Raw genomic sequence first — 21,635 nt, forward strand, 5'->3', positions numbered from 1 at the left:
AGACTTAGAAAAAGAAAACATAAACATAGTTATAAGCAAAGTCTCAAAGAAAAGAGCAAATTGGAAACAAGTTGAACAAGAATTCCTAGAAGAGCTAAAAAAGATATAATGGTAGTATAGGAAAAAATTGAGAAGAAATGAGTCATGTAAGATAATTATGAAAAGAGAAATAAGAGTTTGGTAAAAGAAGCACAAATATACTGGAAAAAAAAAAGGAAATTTTAAAAATTAGAATTCAATAAATGGTAAATGAAACACACAAAAAAAAATCACTAAAGAAAAGAACTCTTTTAAAAAGTAGAACTAGCCAAATGGGGGGAAAACACACAAAAACCCACTGAAGAAAATAATTCCTTAAGAATTATAGTAGATAAATAGAAACTAATGACTCCATGAGATATCAATAAGAGGATGGGAAAAAAATGAAAGAAAATATGTAACATCTCGTTTAAAAATCTCAGGAGAGATAGTTTAAGAATTACTGTATTATTGAAAAGCCATGATCAGAAAAACAGCCTAGAAATTATATTTCAAGAAATTGTAAAGGAGAAAGCCTCAGTATCTTAGATCTAGAAATTGAAAGAATGTATCAATCATCACCTGAAAGAGATTCTCAAATGAAAACTTCCAGGAATATTATTGTAAATTAGAAAGTGTCTGAGTAAGTGATTTGAACTCAGGTTCTCCTGATCCAGGCCTGATTTTATACCTAGTATACCAACTAGCTGCCCTTGTATTGAGGAAATTACATCTTGCTAAAAGGTATCATAGAAAATGAAGTAGTATGAATACTAAATACATAAGCATAATATATAGAAATAATTCTTTCTTTAAAAAAGTTAAATGAGTTATAGCAGGAAATAAGCAGTAAAAATATATTAGTTGGGTGTTTCAACTTTGCCCTCCGATAATTAGATAAATCTGATTGGTTATTGTCCTTCATTTTCTAAGAAAATCAAAATGAGAACTCTATGTTGGAGTCAAGCTACAGTGTGCTTAATTCTGGGTCATCAAACCAATATGAGCTCAGAACACTCTACCGAAGTTTGAGTTAAAATAATCTATGTGTACATTTGGAGTGCAATACTTCTCAATTTGGGCATCTTACTTCCAGATAAATCTAACCATAAAACAAATGAGAAAGAAGTTAAGAAAATGAATGGAATTTTTTAAAACTTCAAATGATAGATCTCTGAAGAAAATTGAATAAGAGTAGAAAGAATGATCCTTTTTTCAACTGTACATGGTACCTACACAAAGATATATTTAAATAATTTGAAAACATTGGTTGGTTAATGAACAATTTGAGAAATATTAATTGTTCAATGGTAGGCCATGTCAATATAATAAAAATAATAATTCTACCTTAATTAATTAAGCCATGAAAAACTACCAACATATTTTTTAGAACTAAAAAAAAAATTGACAAAATTCATTGGGAAGAAGAAAAGGTTAAGAATATAAAAGAAATCAATAAAAAAAAAATGTGAAGGAAGATGGTCTACTTGTACCAGATTTCAAACTATATTACAAGGCTGTAATTATCAAAACAAGCTGGTACTGGTTAAGAAATAAGTGAAATAGATTAGGTACATCATACACAGTAATAAATTATAATAATTTATGTTTATCAAACATAAACTTCTAAGTCCAAACTTTTGGAATAAGAACTCAGCATTTGACAAAATTACTGGAAAATTGAAAAAGCACTTGTAAGAAACTAAGCATAAACCAATATCTTACACCATATATCAATATAAACTCAAAATGGAAAAATAATTTATATATAAAGGTTGATATCATAAGTAAATTTAGGGGAGTGTGGAAAAATGTACCTATCAGATCTATGAAAAAGGAAAGAATTTATGACCCAACAATATATAAGCAAGATTATGAGAAGCAAAGTAGATACTTTTAATTGCATTAAATTAAAAAGCTTTCATAAAATAAAACCAATGTAGTCAAGATTAAAAGGAAAGCAAGAAATGGGAAGAATATAGTAAGTTTCTCTGATATTGGGCTCATTTCTCAAATATATCAAGAACTGAATCAAATTTATAAATATAAGAGACATTCCCAATTGATAAATGATCATAGAATATAAATAGTTTTCAGAAAAAGAAATTGAAGTTTTCCATAGTCATGTGAACATACTCTAAATTAGCATTAATTAGAGAAACGCACATTTAAACAAATCTACCTCCTACCTATCAAATTGTCTAACATGACAGAAAAGAAAAATGATAAATGCTGGAACAGCTGTAGAATATTAAAGACACTAATATATTGTTGAATGAATTGTGAAGTGATATGGACATTTTGCACAACAATTTGGACTTATGAATAAAGGATTATAAAATTGTGTATACTCATTGATCCAGCAAAACCACTACTAGATTTCTATCCCAAAGACATTATTATTTGATCTCAGAAAAGGAACTATATGTAAAACAAATATTTATAGCTATTCTATTCGGGTTAGCAAGGAACTGGAAATTGAGGGTGTTGAGGAGAAAGACACCCCAACAAGATTAAAGTCCCCCTTGGTTGGTGGTGTAGATTTGGCCAAAGAATTCACATACTATGGGGGCAGCTAGGTGGTGCAGTGGATAGAGCACCAGCATTGAATTCAGGAGGCCCTGAGTTCAAATCTGGTCTCAGACACTTAACATTTCCTAGCTGTGTGACCCTGGGCAAGTCACTTAACCCCAGCTTCAGGGGAAAAAAAAAAAAAAAGAATTCACATACTATTACTAGACATATTATTTTTTGGAAAATGGCTAATATAATTGATGTAAGTCTCTCCAAGCCTCTCTGTATTTCTCCTGTTGGTCATTTCTTATAGAACAATAATATTCCATAACATTCATATACCATAGTTTACCCAACCATTCTCCAATTGATGGACATCCATTCATCTTCCAGCTTCTAGCCACTATGAAAAGGGCTGCCACAAACATTTTGGCACATACAGGTCCCTTTCCCTTCTTTAGTAGTTCCTTGGGGTATAATATAGAATTCTTTTGCCTTATTTCATATGTATATTAATATATTAATTGATATATTATTTTTTTTATGTATAGGAGAGGTGACATGAAAGGAGAGAATTTGGAACTCAAAATTTGTTTTTAAAATGTTATAAGTAAATAATATATATCATGAGATTAAAAAGTCAAGAATGCTGAATTGTTTGTAAGGAATTCACAGACTGAAACCCATCTTCCATTCAAGGGGAATGGTTTTTATTATGATGCCATAAGATGACCAAATTTTTTTAATGAGTTCGCCATTTGCAAGGGGAAAGACACCATAAAATGGCCTAAATTTCTAGCAGAATTCGAGGTTAACTAATGGGAAGATGCCATAATATAAATTGTACAAAGTTCCTAATAAACTTGCCATCAATAAGGGAAAAGGGGAGACCTTAAATTACTTAGAGGAATGCAGGGCTGGTTTAATATTAAGAAAACTATTAGTATAATTGACCATATTAATAATCAAATTAATAAAAACCATATGATCATCTCAATAGATGCAGAAAAGGCATTTGATAAAATCCAACATCCATTCCTACTAAAAACGCTTGAGAGTATAGGAATAAATGGACTATTCCTTAAAATAATAAGGAGCATATATTTAAAACCTTCAGTAAACATCATATGTAATGGTGATAAACTAGAACCTTTCCCTGTAAGATCAGGAGTAAAACAAGGTTGCCCACAATCACCATTACTATTCAATATAGTACTAGAAACTCTAGCCTTGGCAATAAGAGCCGAGAAAGAGATCCAAGGAATTAGAGTAGGAAATGAGGAAATCAAATTGTCACTTTTTGCAGATGACATGATGGTATATTTAGAGAACCCCAAAGACTCTGCTAAAAAGCTATTAGAAATAATTCAGAATTTTAGCAAAGTCGCAGGATACAAAATAAATCCACATAAATCCTCAGGATTTTTATACATTACCAACACAATCCAACAGTAAGAGATACAAAGAGAAATTCCATTCAAAATAAGTCGATAGTATAAAATATTTGGGAATATATCTACCAAAGGAGAGTCAGGAATTATATGAGCAAAATTACAAAACACTTGCCACAAAAATAAAGTCAGATTTAAATAATTGGAAAGACATTCAGTGTTCTTGGATAGGCCGAGCGAATATAATAAAGATGACAATACTCCCCAAACTAATTTATTTATTTAGTGCTATACCAATCAGACTCCCAAGAAACTATTTTAATGACCTAGAAAAAATAACAACAAAATTCATATGGAAGAATAAAAGGTCGAGAATTGCAAGGGAACTAATGAAAAAAAAGTCAGAGGAAGGTGGTCTAAGTGTACCTGATTTAAAGCTATATTATAAAGCAACAGTCACCAAAACCATTTGGTATTGGCTAAGAAATAGACTAGTTGATCAGTGGCATAGGTTAGGTTCACAGGGCAAGATAGTGAATAAAAATAGCAATCTAATCTTTGACAAACCCAAAGATCCCAAATTTTGGGATAAGAATTCATTATTTGACAAAAACTGCTGGGAAAACTGGAAATTAGTATGGCAGAAACTAGGCATGGACCCACATTTAACACCACATACTAAGATTAGATCAAAATGGGTCCAAGATTTAGGCATAAAGAACGAACTCATAAATAAATTGGAGGAACATGGGATGGTTTACCTCTCAGACTTGTGGAGGAGGAAGGAGTTTGTGTCGAAGGGAGAACTAGAGACCATTATTGATCACAAAATAGAACATTTTGATTACACCAAATTAAAAAGTTTCTGCACAAACAAAACTAATGCAAACAAGATTAGAAGGGAAGTAACAAATTGGGAAAAAATTTTTACAGTTAAAGGTTCTGATAAAGGCCTCATCTCCAAAATATACAGAGAATTGACTTTAATTTATAAGAAATCAAGCCATTCTCCAATTGATAAATGGTCAAAGGATATGAACAGACAATTTTCAGATGATGAAATTAAAACTATTTCCACTCATATGAAAGAGTGTTCCAAATCACTGTTGATCAGAGAAATGCAAATTAAGACAACTCTGAGGTATCATTACACACCTGTCAGATTGGCTAAGATGACAGGAACAAATAACGATGAATGTTGGAGGGGCTGTGGGAAAACTGGGACACTGATGCATTGTTGGTGGAGTTGTGAAAGAATCCAACCATTCTGGAGAGCAATCTGGAATTATGCCCAAAAAGTTATCAAAATGTGCATACCCTTTGACCCAGCCATACTACTACTGGGCTTATACCCCAAGGAACTACTAAAGAAGGGAAAGGGACCTGTATGTGCCAAAATGTTTGTGGCAAACCTTTTCATAGTGGCTAGAAGCTGGAAGATGAATGGATGTCCATCAATTGGAGAATGGTTGGGTAAACTATGGTATATGAATGTTATGGAATATTATTGTTCTATAAGAAATGACCAACAGGAGAAATACAGAGAGGCTTGGAGAGACTTACATCAACTGATGCTGAGTGAAACGAGCAGAACCAGAAGATCATTATACACTTCAACAATGATACTGTACGAGGATGTATGCTAATGGAAGTGGATTTCTTCAACATAGAGAAGAGCTAATCCAATTCCAATTGATTAATGATGGACAGAACCAGCTACATCCAGAAAAGGAACACTGGGAAATGAATGTAAACTGTTATTTTTACCTTCTGAATCCAATTCTTCCTGTGCAACAAAAATTTTCGTTCTACACACATATATTGTATCTAGAATATACTGTAATATATTTAACATATATAAGACTGCCTGCCATCTGGGGGAGGGGGTTGGGGGAGGAAGGGAAAAAATCTGAATAGAAGTAAGTGCAAGGGATAATGTTGTAAAAAATTACCCATGCATATGTACTGTCAAAAAATGTTATAATTATAAAATAAAATAAAAATTAAAAAAAAAATTACTTAGAGGTTGACATTTATATCTTCTTCCCTGATTTTATATAGTAAGGGCCAAGAAAATCCTGTCAATGCAAGAAATTCAACAAAGTTCCACTTAGAGATAAAATAAACCTGTAAGTCCCCCTCCTTGCTAGTCTCAGAAATTAATAACCCAAGGGGTTGATCTGTACAGATTGGCCTCCCAATTGTATATTATAACTCTGGTCAGTGTCCCTCTTTGTGGCTTACCTAGATACTAGATTGCTAGCAGGTACGTGGCCTTTTGCTGGGATTTTATTCACCCAACATATTCATTTTTTAAAAGGGAGATCATTGCTTACTTCAAAGACAGAGCATGATGCATGATGAAGTCAGAAATCTCATTTCAGAGAGTTAAAAAGAGAGTGAGAGAAAATAGAAGCTTCATTTGTAGACAACTTTCTCAAGATTTTAGCGATGAAAAAGTGGAGATGATGTGACTCTTCCAGTCAGGAAGAAGGTATTATCAAATAATTTTATTATCAGATAATTCCCAGACATCCTGATTCATAAGGAACTCCCATTATCCATCCCCCAACCTCTGGATATCTTCAAACAACCTTTTGAGATATTGATTAGCATGTCTTTAGGCAGGTCTGGGACCTGTTCTGCCAGATGCATTCCATCTGTCTCCTTTTATTCTTTGAGTTCTCTGGCACTTCCTCTCTCTTTGACATTCCTGATTTTATTTCTCTGATTGTGCTGAGGAAAAACCCCCAAGGTTATCTTTCCCCTATAAAAGATCTGATTATGATAAAGATCTTTTGCTAAATTTTTTTTCAAAACTAAGCCCAGTATGAGGTTACTTTCTCCCTCCTCATAGGGCCTTCCCTCTAATGCTGTCTTTCTCCTTACTCTAGCTAACTCTGGTTAGTTTAACTATATGCTCTCCCAACTTTTTCATACTTGCCATTCCTGCTGCCTATTTTACCTTTTATTTTTGTTTGTAATGTCCTCCCCTAAATCTGCCTTTTGTCAAAGAGAATGGCCATTGCGAATTGTCACGTTTATTTCAAACTAGATATCACTATCCCCACCCCATCAAAGAGATTTAGGATCACAGCTAAAGGAATTGGAAAGATTAATTGAGGTTGTTGTTGTTGGGGCTTTATTTTGTTCTTTGTTTTGGTTTTGTTTAGTTTTTCTTTTTTAGGCTGGAGAAGAACTATTTGTAGGACAAAGGGAAATAGTTGTCAGGGAGTGATTGCAGATTAGTAAGAATGGGAATGACAGAAGCACACTACTAGAGAAAAAGGCATGGGATGGGATTTATAGAAGGATTTTCCTTGCCTAGAAGTGCCACCTCTTCACACACAGGAGTAAAGGAGTAATTAATGGGTGAAAGAAATTGTAATGCCGGAGAAACTGAGGCAAGATAGAGATTAGAGAGTTTTTAATATTTTGTGTGAGAGGGAGAAATTGTGCTGGGGACATGTTGCCCCCAGGGCTGATGTCTCAAAGCATCCAACAGTTCATGTGTGTTTCCTATGAAGTATATATCCCAGCGTAGCCTGAGGCAGGGGCAGAATCAGAGCACTGAGAGCTCAATCTGGTTCTGACCCGGTGGGTGATTGTAAAGGGCCTAGAACCGATCTTCTCTGTGCGGAAGGGAGCCACCCTAATGTCAGTCAACTCCAGAATGTTGCTCCGGGTTGATTAATAGAGCTACGTGTCGGTGGATGTGTAGAGCTATGAGTCACCTGGCCATAGAAGGAGAAACCCGACTAGGCATTGATAAGGGAGCTGGCCCCGCCCACGATGGGAGGTTTCGGGGAGGGTCCGACAACCTCTATAAGAGGAATAGCCAGCGGCAGCTCGGAGAGACATTTTGGGTGCAGACAATAAAGACCAGTTCTGCTACACGTTGGCTCTCTGTTTGCTTATTCCCCGCTCCTGTCTCCGGAGCGGGGCCGGAGACGTCCGAAGGCTGGTGATAGCGTGAGGCGCGCAGTAAGAAACTTTCAGTTTCCAGTGAAGCTGCAGGGAAGCAGACCCACAACAGGTAATGAAGACCATAAATTCTTGAGGACTTAGGAGGAGTTAGGAGCCCTTATCTTGAGTTTACACATTTGCAATTTATAACCTTAGAGTAACTAGTCCTAGTTATATCAGTCCTAATGATCAGGAGGGGTGTTGCAACCAGGGGGATTGAGGTATAACAATTCAGGAAAACAGAGGCAGAATAATTCAGGGAAACTGAGGCAGGACCATTAAGGAAACTGAAGCAGGACAATTAGGGAAACTGAGTCAGGACAACAAAAAGGAACTGTGGCACATCAAAATCTGAGTGATGTGAAAGGAGAAGGAAGAGGAGAGGAGGCAAGGAAAGGGAGCTCTGAATGACTGATTTCATTTTGTTTCTGTGAAATAAAAGGCAAGATTTTCAGTTGAGAAGGTAGAGGTAAGAGGAGCCGTGGTAGATTTGAAGACAGCTGTAAAAAACTCCTGTGAGTGGGAAGTGAAACATGGGAATTGGAGTTGGAAAATTGCTTGTTGCTGTGAGGACTCATTTGAAATTATGTAACCTAGGCTGAGAACCCACTCTACATGCTTTTGTAGCAACATGAGAATAGGAGTGAAGGCACTGGTTTGGGGGAATTAAAAAAGTTGTAACCAGACAGGGGAAAATAAGATAGAATAAAGAGAACAAGAGACTCAAAAATAGTAGATAATATAGATTTGAACTTGCTCACTGTCAATCTGAATTAATAAGAAGGCAGAAAATATAGTAAAAGTTATGGTCTTTAGTTAGGGCAGGGAATTGCAACTTGGGTTCCACATAGAAGCTAGTGCTGAGAGCCTGAAGATGGGCTAGACTTGGGGTTCTTATTTGTATGTGTGCCTCAGAGGGAGGAAGCTGCAGTGCAAAGTGGTCAGAATATTCCATGGTATCCCTGGGTAAGTTGTTTTGCATAACAATTGAAAATCCCTAGAGAAAGCTTGGGAAATCCATAGTTGAAAGTTTAGGACACTTAAAAATAGTCACTGTCTGATCAGCTTAGGGAATTCATGGGTCTGGGAATTGGGAGAAGTCAGCTTCAGTTAATTGTACTTGACCACCTAGGAGTCAAGATGGGAAAGTGGATAGCTTGGGAAAGGGGAATGTAAAGGGTTTGGGAGTCACTATGAGGATATAGAATAAGGTTAAGTGTTGTAAACTACTGGTAATGAGCTCCTGAATGGTGGGTGTGATTGGCACAGAGAACTTGAAGCATTGATAAAAAATTATTCCCTGGCAGGCAGGGAGAAGGCTCTGTTAGAGATCAGCTTAGCTCCTCGGTCTCACCCTCTGTGGAGGTCATGGTGGGCAGCTTCACCTTGTGTCCTGTCAGAAATACCAGTCCATTCCCTGAGGTTAAGTTTTCCCTATAAAACAGCTTAAGGGCTATGGCTTTGCTAATTTTCTCCTTTGGGTCAGTCTGCCATGACACTCTTATCTCCTGATATCTTTTCCCTTACTGCTCCCCCAGGCCATGTGTTATCTTCTCTAACCCTACTACGTGTTTCAACCTCACTTCTTCTTATAGCTAACTAACTCTTACGGGGTGCTAAATCCTTTTCAGGATTTATTCTGCCAGCTAGGGGTATGCCCTGACCTCATGGGCATTTTCTTTATCCTGGCAAGCTTCCATTAAAACCCCTTTCTGTGCTCTCCCAACCTTATTTCATATTTATCATTTTTAGTGTCTATTGTACTTCTTATTTTGTCTGTAACCTCTGCCCCTAAATAAAACTACATTTTGCCATAGACAATGTCTATTGTGAATTCTTCACATGATCAAATCTTAACAATTGTTGCCATCATCTGATGTCTATATCATCCATATCACTGAGACAGATGGAATTTTAAAAGCTTACAATTAAATTAAGAAATTTCAGAGATAATCAACATTGAAATCAATCACTTAGGGTGTTTGATGGAGTTTAAATTCAAAATGTATGTTGAAGGTCCCTGGAATTAGGGCAGGATTTGGGGAAGAGAGAATGACTGACCTGGCACTAAACTCAATTCCTATTTCTCATCATCATGCTGTTTAACTTAGAATACTTTTTCCTCCCATTTGGGCTTCTTTCCCCTGTGAGTGGAGGGTGGAACACTCACTAAACGTGTTCCAAAAGTTTCCTTTATGGGGGACTAGATCTGGACATTTGAAGTATATAGTGGTAGATGACTGGGTCTAGATTCGCAGTGGTGTTTCCCCTCTTCTTTTTCCAGCTTCAATTTATGTTTCATCTTCTTCTATTAGATTATAAACTCCTTGAGAGTCATGGCTGTCTTTTTCTTATTTACCTCCCCTGGACTTAGCACAGTGCCTCACACACAATAGATATTTAATAAATGTTTATTGGATTATTGAATTGAAATAACTTCCATTCAGGCAGCTATCTTGGCTGGAAGTCTTTTCATTTACTTTTCAACCTCTTCTAATCTGGTACTTCATTATGGTACCAAAACTATTGTCTGTACAATTAGCAATGACTGCTAAGCTATAAGTGCTGATTATTGCCTTTTCTCTCTCTCTTTTTTTTTTTTTTAGTCTTCTCTGTAGGATTTACACTGTTCAATGATGAAGAATGAGAATGCAGAAGCACTGAACCCCCCCAATATATTGGGGTTTCTGACTTCCCATGTGGTCCATGAAATGTTGGGGATAGGTAGTTCGGAGTCCAAAAGTATAATGGGGTTTTTTGCTAGTGTCACAAGGTATCTCAAAAAAACTTTTAGGCTTAGATCTTTCCAAATAACTGGCCAGTTAACCCTAAAAAGGAATCCTAATAGGATCTTATAGGGTCCTAATAAGAATTACCAGGGCAGTAGAGTATAAGTAGGTTCTTTTATAGGAGAGAAATAACCTGACATCATAACATGGCCTTCTGCTTGGATATGGTAACTGTAGGGTTTCTCAATACAAAGAAGTGAACAAGGAATTCAACCTGGATCTAATTCAGTAAAGGCTTACTTAGGATAACAAAAGGCCTAACCAAAATCAAAAGGTTCATTAAAAGAGATGATTATAACAATTTTCCCTGTTTGCCTCAAGTAGTAGCTTGGCTTCAGGATTATTTATAGTAATTCAGGTCTCTCTGTCAAGCCCATCTTGCTACCAGAGACCAAGAACCTCTTCAGTCCCATTACTTATTAAAAGGGATACTAGTATTCACTAGCTTATATATTAATGATTTCTCTGACTTCCTCAAACCAAAACTCTCCCTTTAGCCATTGTTATTTATTGTATTGAAGGCAGGGACTGTTTCAATTTTTATATTTGTTTCTCTAATACTTAGCACAGTCATAATTAGCACTTAAGAAATTAATTTTTTAATTGTAAATTAAAATGAAAAAATATTTTTAAAAATTTAGTATTTAAAACCCATTTCATTTTGGCTCAGTGCAAATGATTTCCTATTAAATGCTGTCTTCTTGCCAAATTGGTTTACTTGTTATTTGTTTCACATATATCACATTCTATTTCTCATTTTTGTCCCATTCCATAATCTACCCCTTATACTTAAAATGAATTTTCTTCTCACTTCTGATTCTTAGATTCCCTTATTTCCTTTATGGCTCAGATGAAGCGTCACCTCCTCTTGGAGGCCAATCCTAATGATGGTATAGTTTCTATGGGAAATACAGCAATAATTCTAAGGTACCCTGACTTTAAAAATGCTTCTGCTCTAACAATCTTTCAATTATTCTATAGTCTTCTGGCTTCAGAATCAGTGATCCCTAGGTCTCTCTCCCCCTATTCAAGTTTCCACTCTAACCCCCCCCACACACCTAAGAGTGCTATGGTTTTAACAATCTGCCCATCAATGACTTTAAAAGTCTTTTGGCTTAAGAATATAATACTATTTCTTCCCTTAGATTTTAGGTAAGATATATTAGTGATCCTGAGACTCTCTAACCTTAGAGTATTATTATTCTGACAATCTGTCTGTCAATGATTCAGTAGTCTTTTGGCCTTAGGATAGTCCTAGATCTGCTGGTCAGTGATAATCAAATTCCTGAGACCATTCCTCAGTTCTATCTCTAGGCCATAAAATTAGCATATAAATGACATGAAGAACTGGATAAATTTGTCTCAGAGATCCTGGTTCCTTGCTAAATTCTTTTGGAAATTAGCCTACTTCAATTGGCATTATAATTACAATAAACTTTACTCCTGACTCGGATATGGGTTCAAGCCTGCAAAGTCTTTTGAGATACATCGCAACACTGATCTGTGATCCCCCAATCTTTTGGTGTCCCTTCTGAACCTCAACATTAATTCCTCTAGTAGCTAGAGCCTCCACCTCAACATAATCTTCAATTATCTGTGAACAAGTTGTAAATAGAATGTAAACTCTTACGGGCAAGGACTTTGAGGAATTTTCTCTTTTTACTTCCAATACTTAGCCCAATACCTAATACATAGGACACACTTAATATATCTTTGTTGAAGGAATTAATGAACCCTGTAAATTATAACTCAAGTGCATCAGCAGCATAGTTCCTAGAACTACCCAATAATACATATTCTTTTTTCTATCTAGATCTTTTGCAATAGCTTCCCAGAACACAGGGTGGTGGTACTGAAGCTAAGGTTGATATAATATAGCTTCTAGGGGAGATAGTAATGATTTTGAGGTCCTCTGACCTTAGGGGGCTTCTGTTCTAAAAAGAAGTCAGTGATTCTAAATCTTCTGGCTTTGGAATCTGTCTCAGGCAATTCCCACAGCCAATCTAAGAATCACAATCTATCTGATCCTGAATAGCTCACGCCTCTGTTTCTTGCTTCTGTCTCTAACTGTAGTTGGTCAGTGAGAATCAAATTCCTGAGACCACTCCTTGTCCTAACTGTGTTCCATTAATTTGGCATATCTATAACATGAAGAACTAGAAAAACATGTCTCCTTGCATCTGTTTCTCTGCTAAATTCTCTTGGAGGTTAATCTGCTTGCAATGGCATTACAATTACAATAAAATTTGCCCCTTGACCAGGAAATGGGTTCAAGCCTGCAAATTCTTTTGATATAACTTATGACATCAGTCTGTGGCCCCAGGCTTTTGGGGTCCCTTTCCCAACCTCAATAGTACTGCCTTGGTGAGAAGAATAGTATTATCTATGGAATCCCTGATGCTAATTAATATAGGCACTCTGTGTAATGTCTGCTAGTTGTTCTACCATGGAACATGCTCTTTGTTCTAATCAGGATTTTTGATCTTTTAAAAACCCTCTAGTTTTTCTACGTCCATTATTTGTTTGGCTTCAATTGTCTCTCCACCTACAAGGAAAGTCATTTCAATGATGAGATTCACCAGCATTTTAGAAAATGTAACATGGTACGGTAGGAAAGAGCTTAGAGATTTGAGTCAGGAGGACCCATGTTTGAATTCTCTTTCTGTCTTTACTAGCTACATGATTCTCACTTAAACTTTTTGAATCTCAGTTTTCTTAACTGTAAAATGAGGCTATTATTAACATCTACCTCACAGGATTGTTGCCAGGATCAAAGGATGTAATCTAGCTAGAGCATATTGCAAACTTTAAAATGTTATGTAAATACTATATAGGATTATTATTAAAAAAAAAACCGTTCCCTCCTTTTCCCCTATCTTTTTCACACCTTATTGTTAGAAGACACCATCATCTACTTTATCTACTTCTAATCTTAGGTTGTCTGACATTGCTGGAGAAAATAACAAAATTGTGGTGACAATCAAATTCATACTTTCTATCAGAACAGAGCTCAACTAGGTAGTCCAGTGAAAAGAGCATAGGATTTGGAGTCAGGAAGAGGAGTTCATATTCAGTCTTTGACACTTCCTAGCTGAGTGACCTAAAAAAGTCATTTAATCTCTTTATGTCCCAGTTTCTTTATCTATATAATAGGGTTCATAATGGCACAAATCTCTTAGGAATATTGTAAGAACCGAATGTGTGAATATATAAAGTGCTTTGCAAACCTTAAAAGATTATATAAATGTTATTTATTAAATAGCAACTTTTAAATTCTTTATTTTTGTTTTTTTTTGTTTTTTATTTAATTTTCAGTTAATTTACTGACAGTGTTGAGATTGGGAAAGGGACTCCAAAAGTTTGGGGTCACAGACTGGTGTATCAAGGTGTCACCAAAGAATTTGCAGACTTGAACTCATTTCCTGGTCAAGGGGCAAAGTTTATTGTAATTGTAATGCCATTTCAAGCACACTAAATTCCAAGAGAATTTAGCAGAGAAACAGAAGAAAATAGACACATTTATCTGGTTCTTCATGTTATAGGTATGATTATTTTATGGCCCAGAAATAGGAGAAGGAATGATCTCAGGAATTTGATTTTCACTGACCAACAGATTATCTATCTAACAGTCACCAAGGAACTGAGGAGTATTCTATTCAGAATCAGATAGATTGTGATTCTTAGATTGGATGTGGGAATTCCCTGAGGCAGACTCCAAAGCCAGAAGATTCAGAATCACTGACTTCTTGTTAGAACAGAAGCCCCCTAAGGTCAGGTGATCTCAAAAATCATTGCTGTCTCCCCTAGAAGCTATATGACATCATTTTCCCCTCTCAAGCAGTAACATCCCAAATTCTTTTGGGACAATGGGATGGAGATCTCATCTTTTGGAACTGCTTCATGCTAGTAAGGGGTGTAGAGATGTCCCTACCTAGTGGGGTTCCAGGCTGAGGAGGGGAAGGTATGGAACTTGAAGTTGTTGGACACAGCATTCAGAGGCATGCTGGGTGTCAGAATCAGTTAGCCAAAGGTATTCGGGGTGAACAAATATAGTTGGAAATTCGTAGCTTGAAACTTGGAGGAAATAAATCTCACAAACAGGTTAAAAATGCAGGAACCAATATGAACAACAACAAAAATTAATTAAATGTGGAAGTTTGTATAGGGGTTAGTAGGGACAATAGCCAGGATCCCCACCCAGAGGAAGGCTAGGGAGGGCGGGAGGGGAGGAGAAAGACGAAGCTATCATGAATGTCTCTCATCCAAACCACTTTTCCTAGAAAAAATACCAAAGAATGTGTTCCTCAAAATCCCTGCTTTTGTCTCCTTGAAGAGGATGGTCAGTGTCTTAAGCAGTGTGATTATACACAGTGAAAGTAGCACTCAGATGGCCTAAGGTGAAAACACCTTAAGGTTTGAAAGGTGTTAAGAATAGGTTAGAGAGAATTGGATGAGGAGGGTTCCAGGCAGAGGTTTCTTTTTAATAGCTCCCTCATAAACACTGAAGTAGAATGGAAAACACATTTTACAAAGAAAAGCATATCTCTTAGGTGCACAGATGGTACCTGAAGTCAAGTTTTGTAGAAGCTTTCTAGTTAGTTGTCCCCAAAGATGATTATAATTAGAAGCATTATGAGCAAGTTTGCCAGAATAATTTTGGAATGGATATCCTACAATTATTATGTGGGTAAGAGCTCCTTTCTGGCAAAAAACAAACAAACAAACAAAAATACAAGGGATACTGAGTTAAAGTTATTCCTCTGGGAAAGGGGTAATTAGTACAAATGGGTTGACATCCAGCATGGGGATGGTGACATTTGGGCATGGGGCCTTTGCAAATAATACAACAGGTCACATATGTGGAAGGATATGAGGGCATACCCTTGAGGATGCTGAGGGCAACCCAACAACCCTGAATGCCATGGAGTTCGCTAGCCTGACTAAAGACCAAAGAATTATGTCCCCAGTGGCAGGGGCCCACAAGTGACACCGAGAGAACTGGAGAGAAAATACTTGGAGCAAAGCTCTCTCCTTGGAGTACAACTTGGGTACACCTGGAAAAAGTAGAAAATAACAAGAAAGAAAGAAAGCTAATATTAAGTGACTCGGCCACCTTTGAGTTATTTAAGAAGTGAAGGCTGGGCCATTGTGGCTCTGCAAAGAGCTGGGCAAACCAAAAAGAAATTCTTACTGCTTGCCTCTGGGATTAGAAGCTGGACTGAGGGTGTACAAAACCACCCAGAAAGAGAAGGGTGTGTCCCCTTTCTTCTGCAATGAGTCAGGTGATCTCAAAAATCATTGCTGTCTCCCCTAGAAGCTATATGACATCATTTTCCCCTCTCAAGCAGTAACATCCCAAATTCTTTTGGGACAATGGGATGGAGATCTCATCTTTTGGAACTGAAGGGGTGTAAGAGTCAGGGAGCTGGGGAATTAAAGTGCCATGGTCAGGGGCCAATGGGAAGCAGCAGGGGCAGCTGAATCTGCTAGCCTGCATATTTAATAGGAGGGTTGTTTTGTTTGTTTGTCACAAGTCTCTTTTCTTTCCTTATAGCTCCATGAGTTTGCAAAATATGAAAAGCATATTTGGAGTCTTTATAGATGTTCACTCTCATTCTTTTCCTCAGTTCCAAAGTCCTAGTAAAGGCAATGGGTTTAGCTTTCTGTGCAGAAGTTCCAGGGAGGAGTGGTTTAGCCTCCAAGGTGCTTTTGAGAGTTACCATAGGATATCCTGCCTTCCTTTCCCCATTTTCAAGAAAACTGAACCTATCTGTAAACCATTCATCATCTGGGTTGTAATCTTACTCAGGCTGCAGAAGTTAAGGGTGCGACACACCTGGACAGTCAGGTCAGTGGTGTCTATTAGAAAAGCCTGATAGCTGGTAAGGCTCTCCCCAACAAGCCACTGATGCCCTTTGGCTTCCAAAATGCTCTGAACTGGGTGATGAGCTTACAGGCTTTCTCAATTAGAAGAACTGTGGCAGTTAACTCTAAGGCAAGAAGCTGAGACCCCTAGGACCTGACCCCATTTTCCACCATGTACAGGTTTTAGGTAGGACTAAGGCTGAGGCAAAAGATTTGAGCTTTCAGGGCCTTAACAAATTGATAAGCCTTTAGACAAAGAAACTTGATAGTCCTGGGTTTTGGAGGGGGGCTGGATATTAGGGGTTTGTTCAAATGAGAGGGGCGCTTGTCATAGAAGCCTTTAGATACTTTCATGTTATGAACATGAGTGTCCATGTTAACTGGTAGAAGTGATGGATTTGCTCCATCAAGGGCAAAAAGAAATTGTGAATCTTTATGCAATGGTATGCAAAGGAAAACATCTTTAAGATTTAGAGTAGAGAACCATTTTGTCCCCGGGGATACTTGTATCAGGCTTGTGGCTTCTACTGAACATTTGCTCTGATTATAGAAATGTCCTAGAAGAGAAAAAAAAGAAGGGACATGATTATAATAGCATCAAAACAGATCCTTCAGGCCTCAGGGAGAGCACACACATGACAGGATAAGGCATCCTTAGATCTGTTTGCTAACCCATCATGCAGTAATAATTTCACCTCATAGCTAGACTCAGAAATAATCAGGTGGGAAACAAAGAAACAGAACTGGGAAACTGAGTCAGAAGGATTCCACCTTAAGCAGAGGCTAAAATTGTTCTCCCAACTCTTGCCCAGATAAGATGTTCACCTACACATTTCAGGCAGGTATTATTTGAGTAATTTAGGACATTTAAAATGGGTTACTGATTTAATGATCGGGCAATCAAACTTAGAACTCAAAAGAATATCAATTACAATCCCAAGAGATTTTATTTCTAATAGCAAATTCTACCAATTGCAGCTTAGGGCTAGATAAATTATTTTAAAAGTTTACCAGAACTTAAATCTATAGGAGATTTTGTTGAACATGTTTTGTATATTTAAACTTATCCTGGTGCAAAGGACCAATCATTAAACAAGCTTATAGATTCTTAGTAAACACATTCCTTGTTTAGAAACTATAAATCCTAAAGTGACTCATTTCTCAGGGCTGATGACCTTGCTTACCCTGATGGTTTCAAGAAAACTGGCAAGTTTACAAATTAAGGGGAGTTGACAGAGACGCCAGGGAAGCAGCTGTTTCCCACCCAAACTAGTCTTAATATTTTCCTAGGCTATGCTGTTTGATCCCTCTCCCCACTCAGTGAAGGGGGAAAAGGTATTGCACACTTCATACTTGAAGGTAAACTAATCCCTCTTGATTTACACACAGTAATTACCAATGTTATGTTTAGCATGATGACAATAATTCCAAATAATTTAGTTAACAATTTTAGAATTTTCCTAATAGCCAAATAGTCTTAACTGTAGTTTCTATTCTCTTAAATAAGTTTCCTTTTTCTTTTAAAAAGAAAAAAAAAAGACAATTCTTAAAACTGATTTTAAAATTGACTTAACTTTAGTTAATGAGATTCCCTAAAACCTCATTAAATGTCCTAGACAAAACTGAATTGCAATTTGGTTATTTTTCAATTTATCCAAATCATTTCTCTTTTGTGAGCCAGGAAAAGGATTAAAGTGCCAGTTTTTACTGGCAGGGGCCTCAGGAGTTTGACTCTAAATACTAGTTGTTGGTTTTTTTTTTTGACATTAAAATTTTTTTTATTAATTTTATAATTATAATTTTTGACAGTACATATGCATGGGTAATTTTTTTTTTACAACATTATCCCTTGTATTCACTTTTCCAAATTTTCCCCTCCCTCCCTCTATTCCCGTCGGTAGATGACAGTCAATCCCATATATAATAAATGTGTTACAGTATAGCCTAGATACAATATATGTGTGTAAAACCAAATTTCTTGTTGCATGGTAAGAATTGGATTCTGAAGGTATAAGTAACCTGGGTAGAAAGACAATAATGCAAACATTTTACACTCATTTCCCAGTGTTCCTTCTCTGAGTGTAGCTGTTTCTGTTCATCGTTGATCAACTGGAACTGAATTGAATCTTCTCTATGTTGAAGATATCCACTTCAATTAGAATATATCTTCATATAATATCATTGTTGAAGTGTATGGTGATCTCCTGGTTCTGCTCATTTCACTCAGCATCAGTTCATGTAAGTCTGTCCAAGCCTCTCTGTATTCTTCCTGCTGGTCATTTCTTACAGAGCAATAATATTCCTTCATATACCATAATTTACCCAATCATTCTCTAATTGATGGACATACATTCATTTTCCATAGATAACTAGTTTTTAAAGTATCCCAAATTCTTCTGTTAATACTATCAGTGCAAATAGATTACAATTTATATATCTCTTCAGTGGACTTTAATTAGAGCTTCTTTGAAATTGTTTTCACTATTATATCTTAGACAAATTTCCAAATTACTTTACGCACACATAGAAATCACATCTAAAAAAACCCATAAAGTTATCAAATATGAAACAATTTTAACAATGCAGTTAACATTAATATTGTATGTTTCATACTAAGCACTTTTGGAATCATGTGACTTTTACAACAACAACTATTGTTTCTTTTTAAAAATCAGAAAACTGGGCAGAGATAAAATAATTTGCCATAAATTACATAGCTAATACATATCCATAATTGAAACAGGGAAAGGGGGTCTAACAACTGCAGAGGCTGACTGGCTTTCTCACCTCATTCTGCCATGTTGGGTGGTACCAGAGGTACCTGAATTCCTCCCAGGCCATTCCTGGATGGAACCTGCTAAAAGCTGGGATGACTGGTGCCAGAATATCCCTTTGATGGTAGTTTCAGGTGCCAGGGCTCAGGGAATGTTGACCATTCTCATTTTCCCAAGCTGGGTTGGGAAGATGTTTGGGCAAGCCATGGGGTCTGCTTCTCCTATTTCTACTGGTGAGACAGAATTTGAGTTTTAATCTGATCTAAGATGACAGGGATTAGCAAACAGAGGGACTTGGGCTATATTGATCTTGTTAGCAATTCCCAAAACTCAGATACACTCAGGACCACTCTAGAGAGTGGAGTAGAGAAGGTCCCTTAATACCTTCTAGGGTGCTTTCTCAAAAGAGCAGAAGGGGACTCCAGATACTAGGAGTCAAGGAAGGGTTAGTAAAAAGTTCCTATTTATCTGGTTTGTTTTTCCTTTTTCTTTTCTTCTAGAATGGGGTAATTCTTATAATTATCCCCAATATTTCAGGAATTTTTCTTGTAATCTTAAAATGACTAACTGCCAAACTTATTAATCATTGCTTTCAAAATTCTGAGAATCTCCTAAGATGTTATTTTAATTTTAATTAGCTAATTTTTTGATGTAGCCCTCAGCTTGGCCAGAGCTGAAGTCCACAGAAAAAAGTTAGGCTTTTTAAGATATTTTCCCAGCATCCTAACTATAGAATATGTCTATTTTTTTCTTTCCATCTTGCTGGTTGTGTTTTAAATCTTTCCATGTTACAAAATCTAGCTCACAGAACAAACATGACACAGAAATACTACACAGAGACACAGACAAAATGACATGAAAGAGGACTGTCCCGTCTTTGCCAAAAGCCATAAAATTTTACCAAGAGCCATTCTATAGAACTTCTGTCTTCTATGGCATCCCATGAGAGGGTGGCAAATTTTAACTTTGCCAAAAATTGCAAGAATTTCCCAGTCTGGGCATACTCAGTCAAGGAAAACTTGCTCAGTGTGGAGCTTATGATGACCCAGACAAGCCTTCTCCCAGTGGCTTGTGGTGCCCAGCTATAGCATTGTAGGAGAAAAAAAATGGGGGACTTACAAAGAGGAAATCAAGCCAGGGGAGACCAATTCATCCTATACCCAAAAGTCTGGGGTCACAGACCGTTGTTGTCAGCTATCTCAAAAGAATTTGCAAGCTTGAACCCATTTCTTGGTCAAGGGGCAAAGTTTATTAAAATTGTAATGCCATTACAAACAGACTAAATTCCAAGAGAATTTAGCAGAAAAACAGATGCAAGGAGACACATTTATCTAGTTCTTCATGTTATAGATATGCTAATTTTATGGCCCAGAGGTAGAACAAGGAGTGGTCTCAGGAATTTGATTCTTACTGTCCAACAAATACAGTTAGATACAGTCAGCAAGAAACCGAAATTTATAATTAGACAGATTGTGATTCTTAGATTGGGTGTGGGAATTCCCTGAGACAGACTCCAAAGCCAGAAAATTTGGAATCACTAATCTCTTTTTAGAACAGAAGCCCCTTAAAGTCAGGGGACCTCAAAATCATTGCTGCCTCCCCTAGAAGCTATATTACATCAGCCTTAGCTATATTAAATGTAAATGTTTATTCTCCTCAAGCTTCCAAATCAGCCTAAATGCTTTTGGTAAGTATGTTCTTGTTTTTTTCTTTTCTGTCTCATAATTTCTCTGTAAACTTCCCTCCTGTTTCAGATGAAAATTCTCTTACCTTGCTTAAACTCTTCCCTTGTGTCTTGGAAGGTGACAAATTACATTGTTTTGTTAAAGTTGTCAAAGTACTTAAAACTTTTCAAAATAGATTTTTCATTTATTATCATCACAAGAAGGAAACCAAGATTCAGAAATATGAGGTGAGTTACCCACAGTCACATAGCTCTACATGTAAGAACCAAGAACAGATTTCAAGAATTTTTTGATGGCAATACTTCTTTTCTCCTTTTATAATGCTATAATCTTGGATTCTTCCATTTTCCATGGGACCTTGGTCCAGAAGTTATCCACTCTCTTTTAAAGTTTCTATTTCTTTTTCTTGTTTCCTTCCTCTTTGCCTATTAATTGCTCAAATAACCTCTATTCTAGCCATTCTCTTTAATTAATTCACTAGGAAATATTTGTTATATATCGAGTAATCAGAACACAAAAATAAACGTGGTAGAAGAGACATAGTTTAAATAAAGCCTTCTCCCTACTCTTTTGGAGTTTTCAACTTCAACTATACTATATCCCTAAGCTATCAATTTACTTTTCTTCTTCCTT

The 21,635-nt window shown here is 36.5% G+C and overlaps 1 long non-coding RNA gene across 1 annotated transcript in view; it reads left to right on the forward strand.

The window, feature by feature from the left end:
* The first annotated feature begins 7,765 nt into the window (after positions 1-7,765).
* Positions 7,766-21,635, forward strand: part of LOC141549308 (uncharacterized) — a 45,162-nt gene continuing 31,292 nt past the window's right edge. Inside the window, exon 1 of the long non-coding RNA XR_012484318.1 lies at positions 7,766-7,959. This is a non-coding gene — a long non-coding RNA (uncharacterized LOC141549308). The remainder of the gene's footprint in view (positions 7,960-21,635) is intronic.

The sequence above is a fragment of the Sminthopsis crassicaudata genome, chromosome 1 (genome assembly GCF_048593235.1).
Source record: "Sminthopsis crassicaudata isolate SCR6 chromosome 1, ASM4859323v1, whole genome shotgun sequence".
In the NCBI taxonomy this organism is placed as follows: domain Eukaryota; kingdom Metazoa; phylum Chordata; class Mammalia; order Dasyuromorphia; family Dasyuridae; genus Sminthopsis; species Sminthopsis crassicaudata.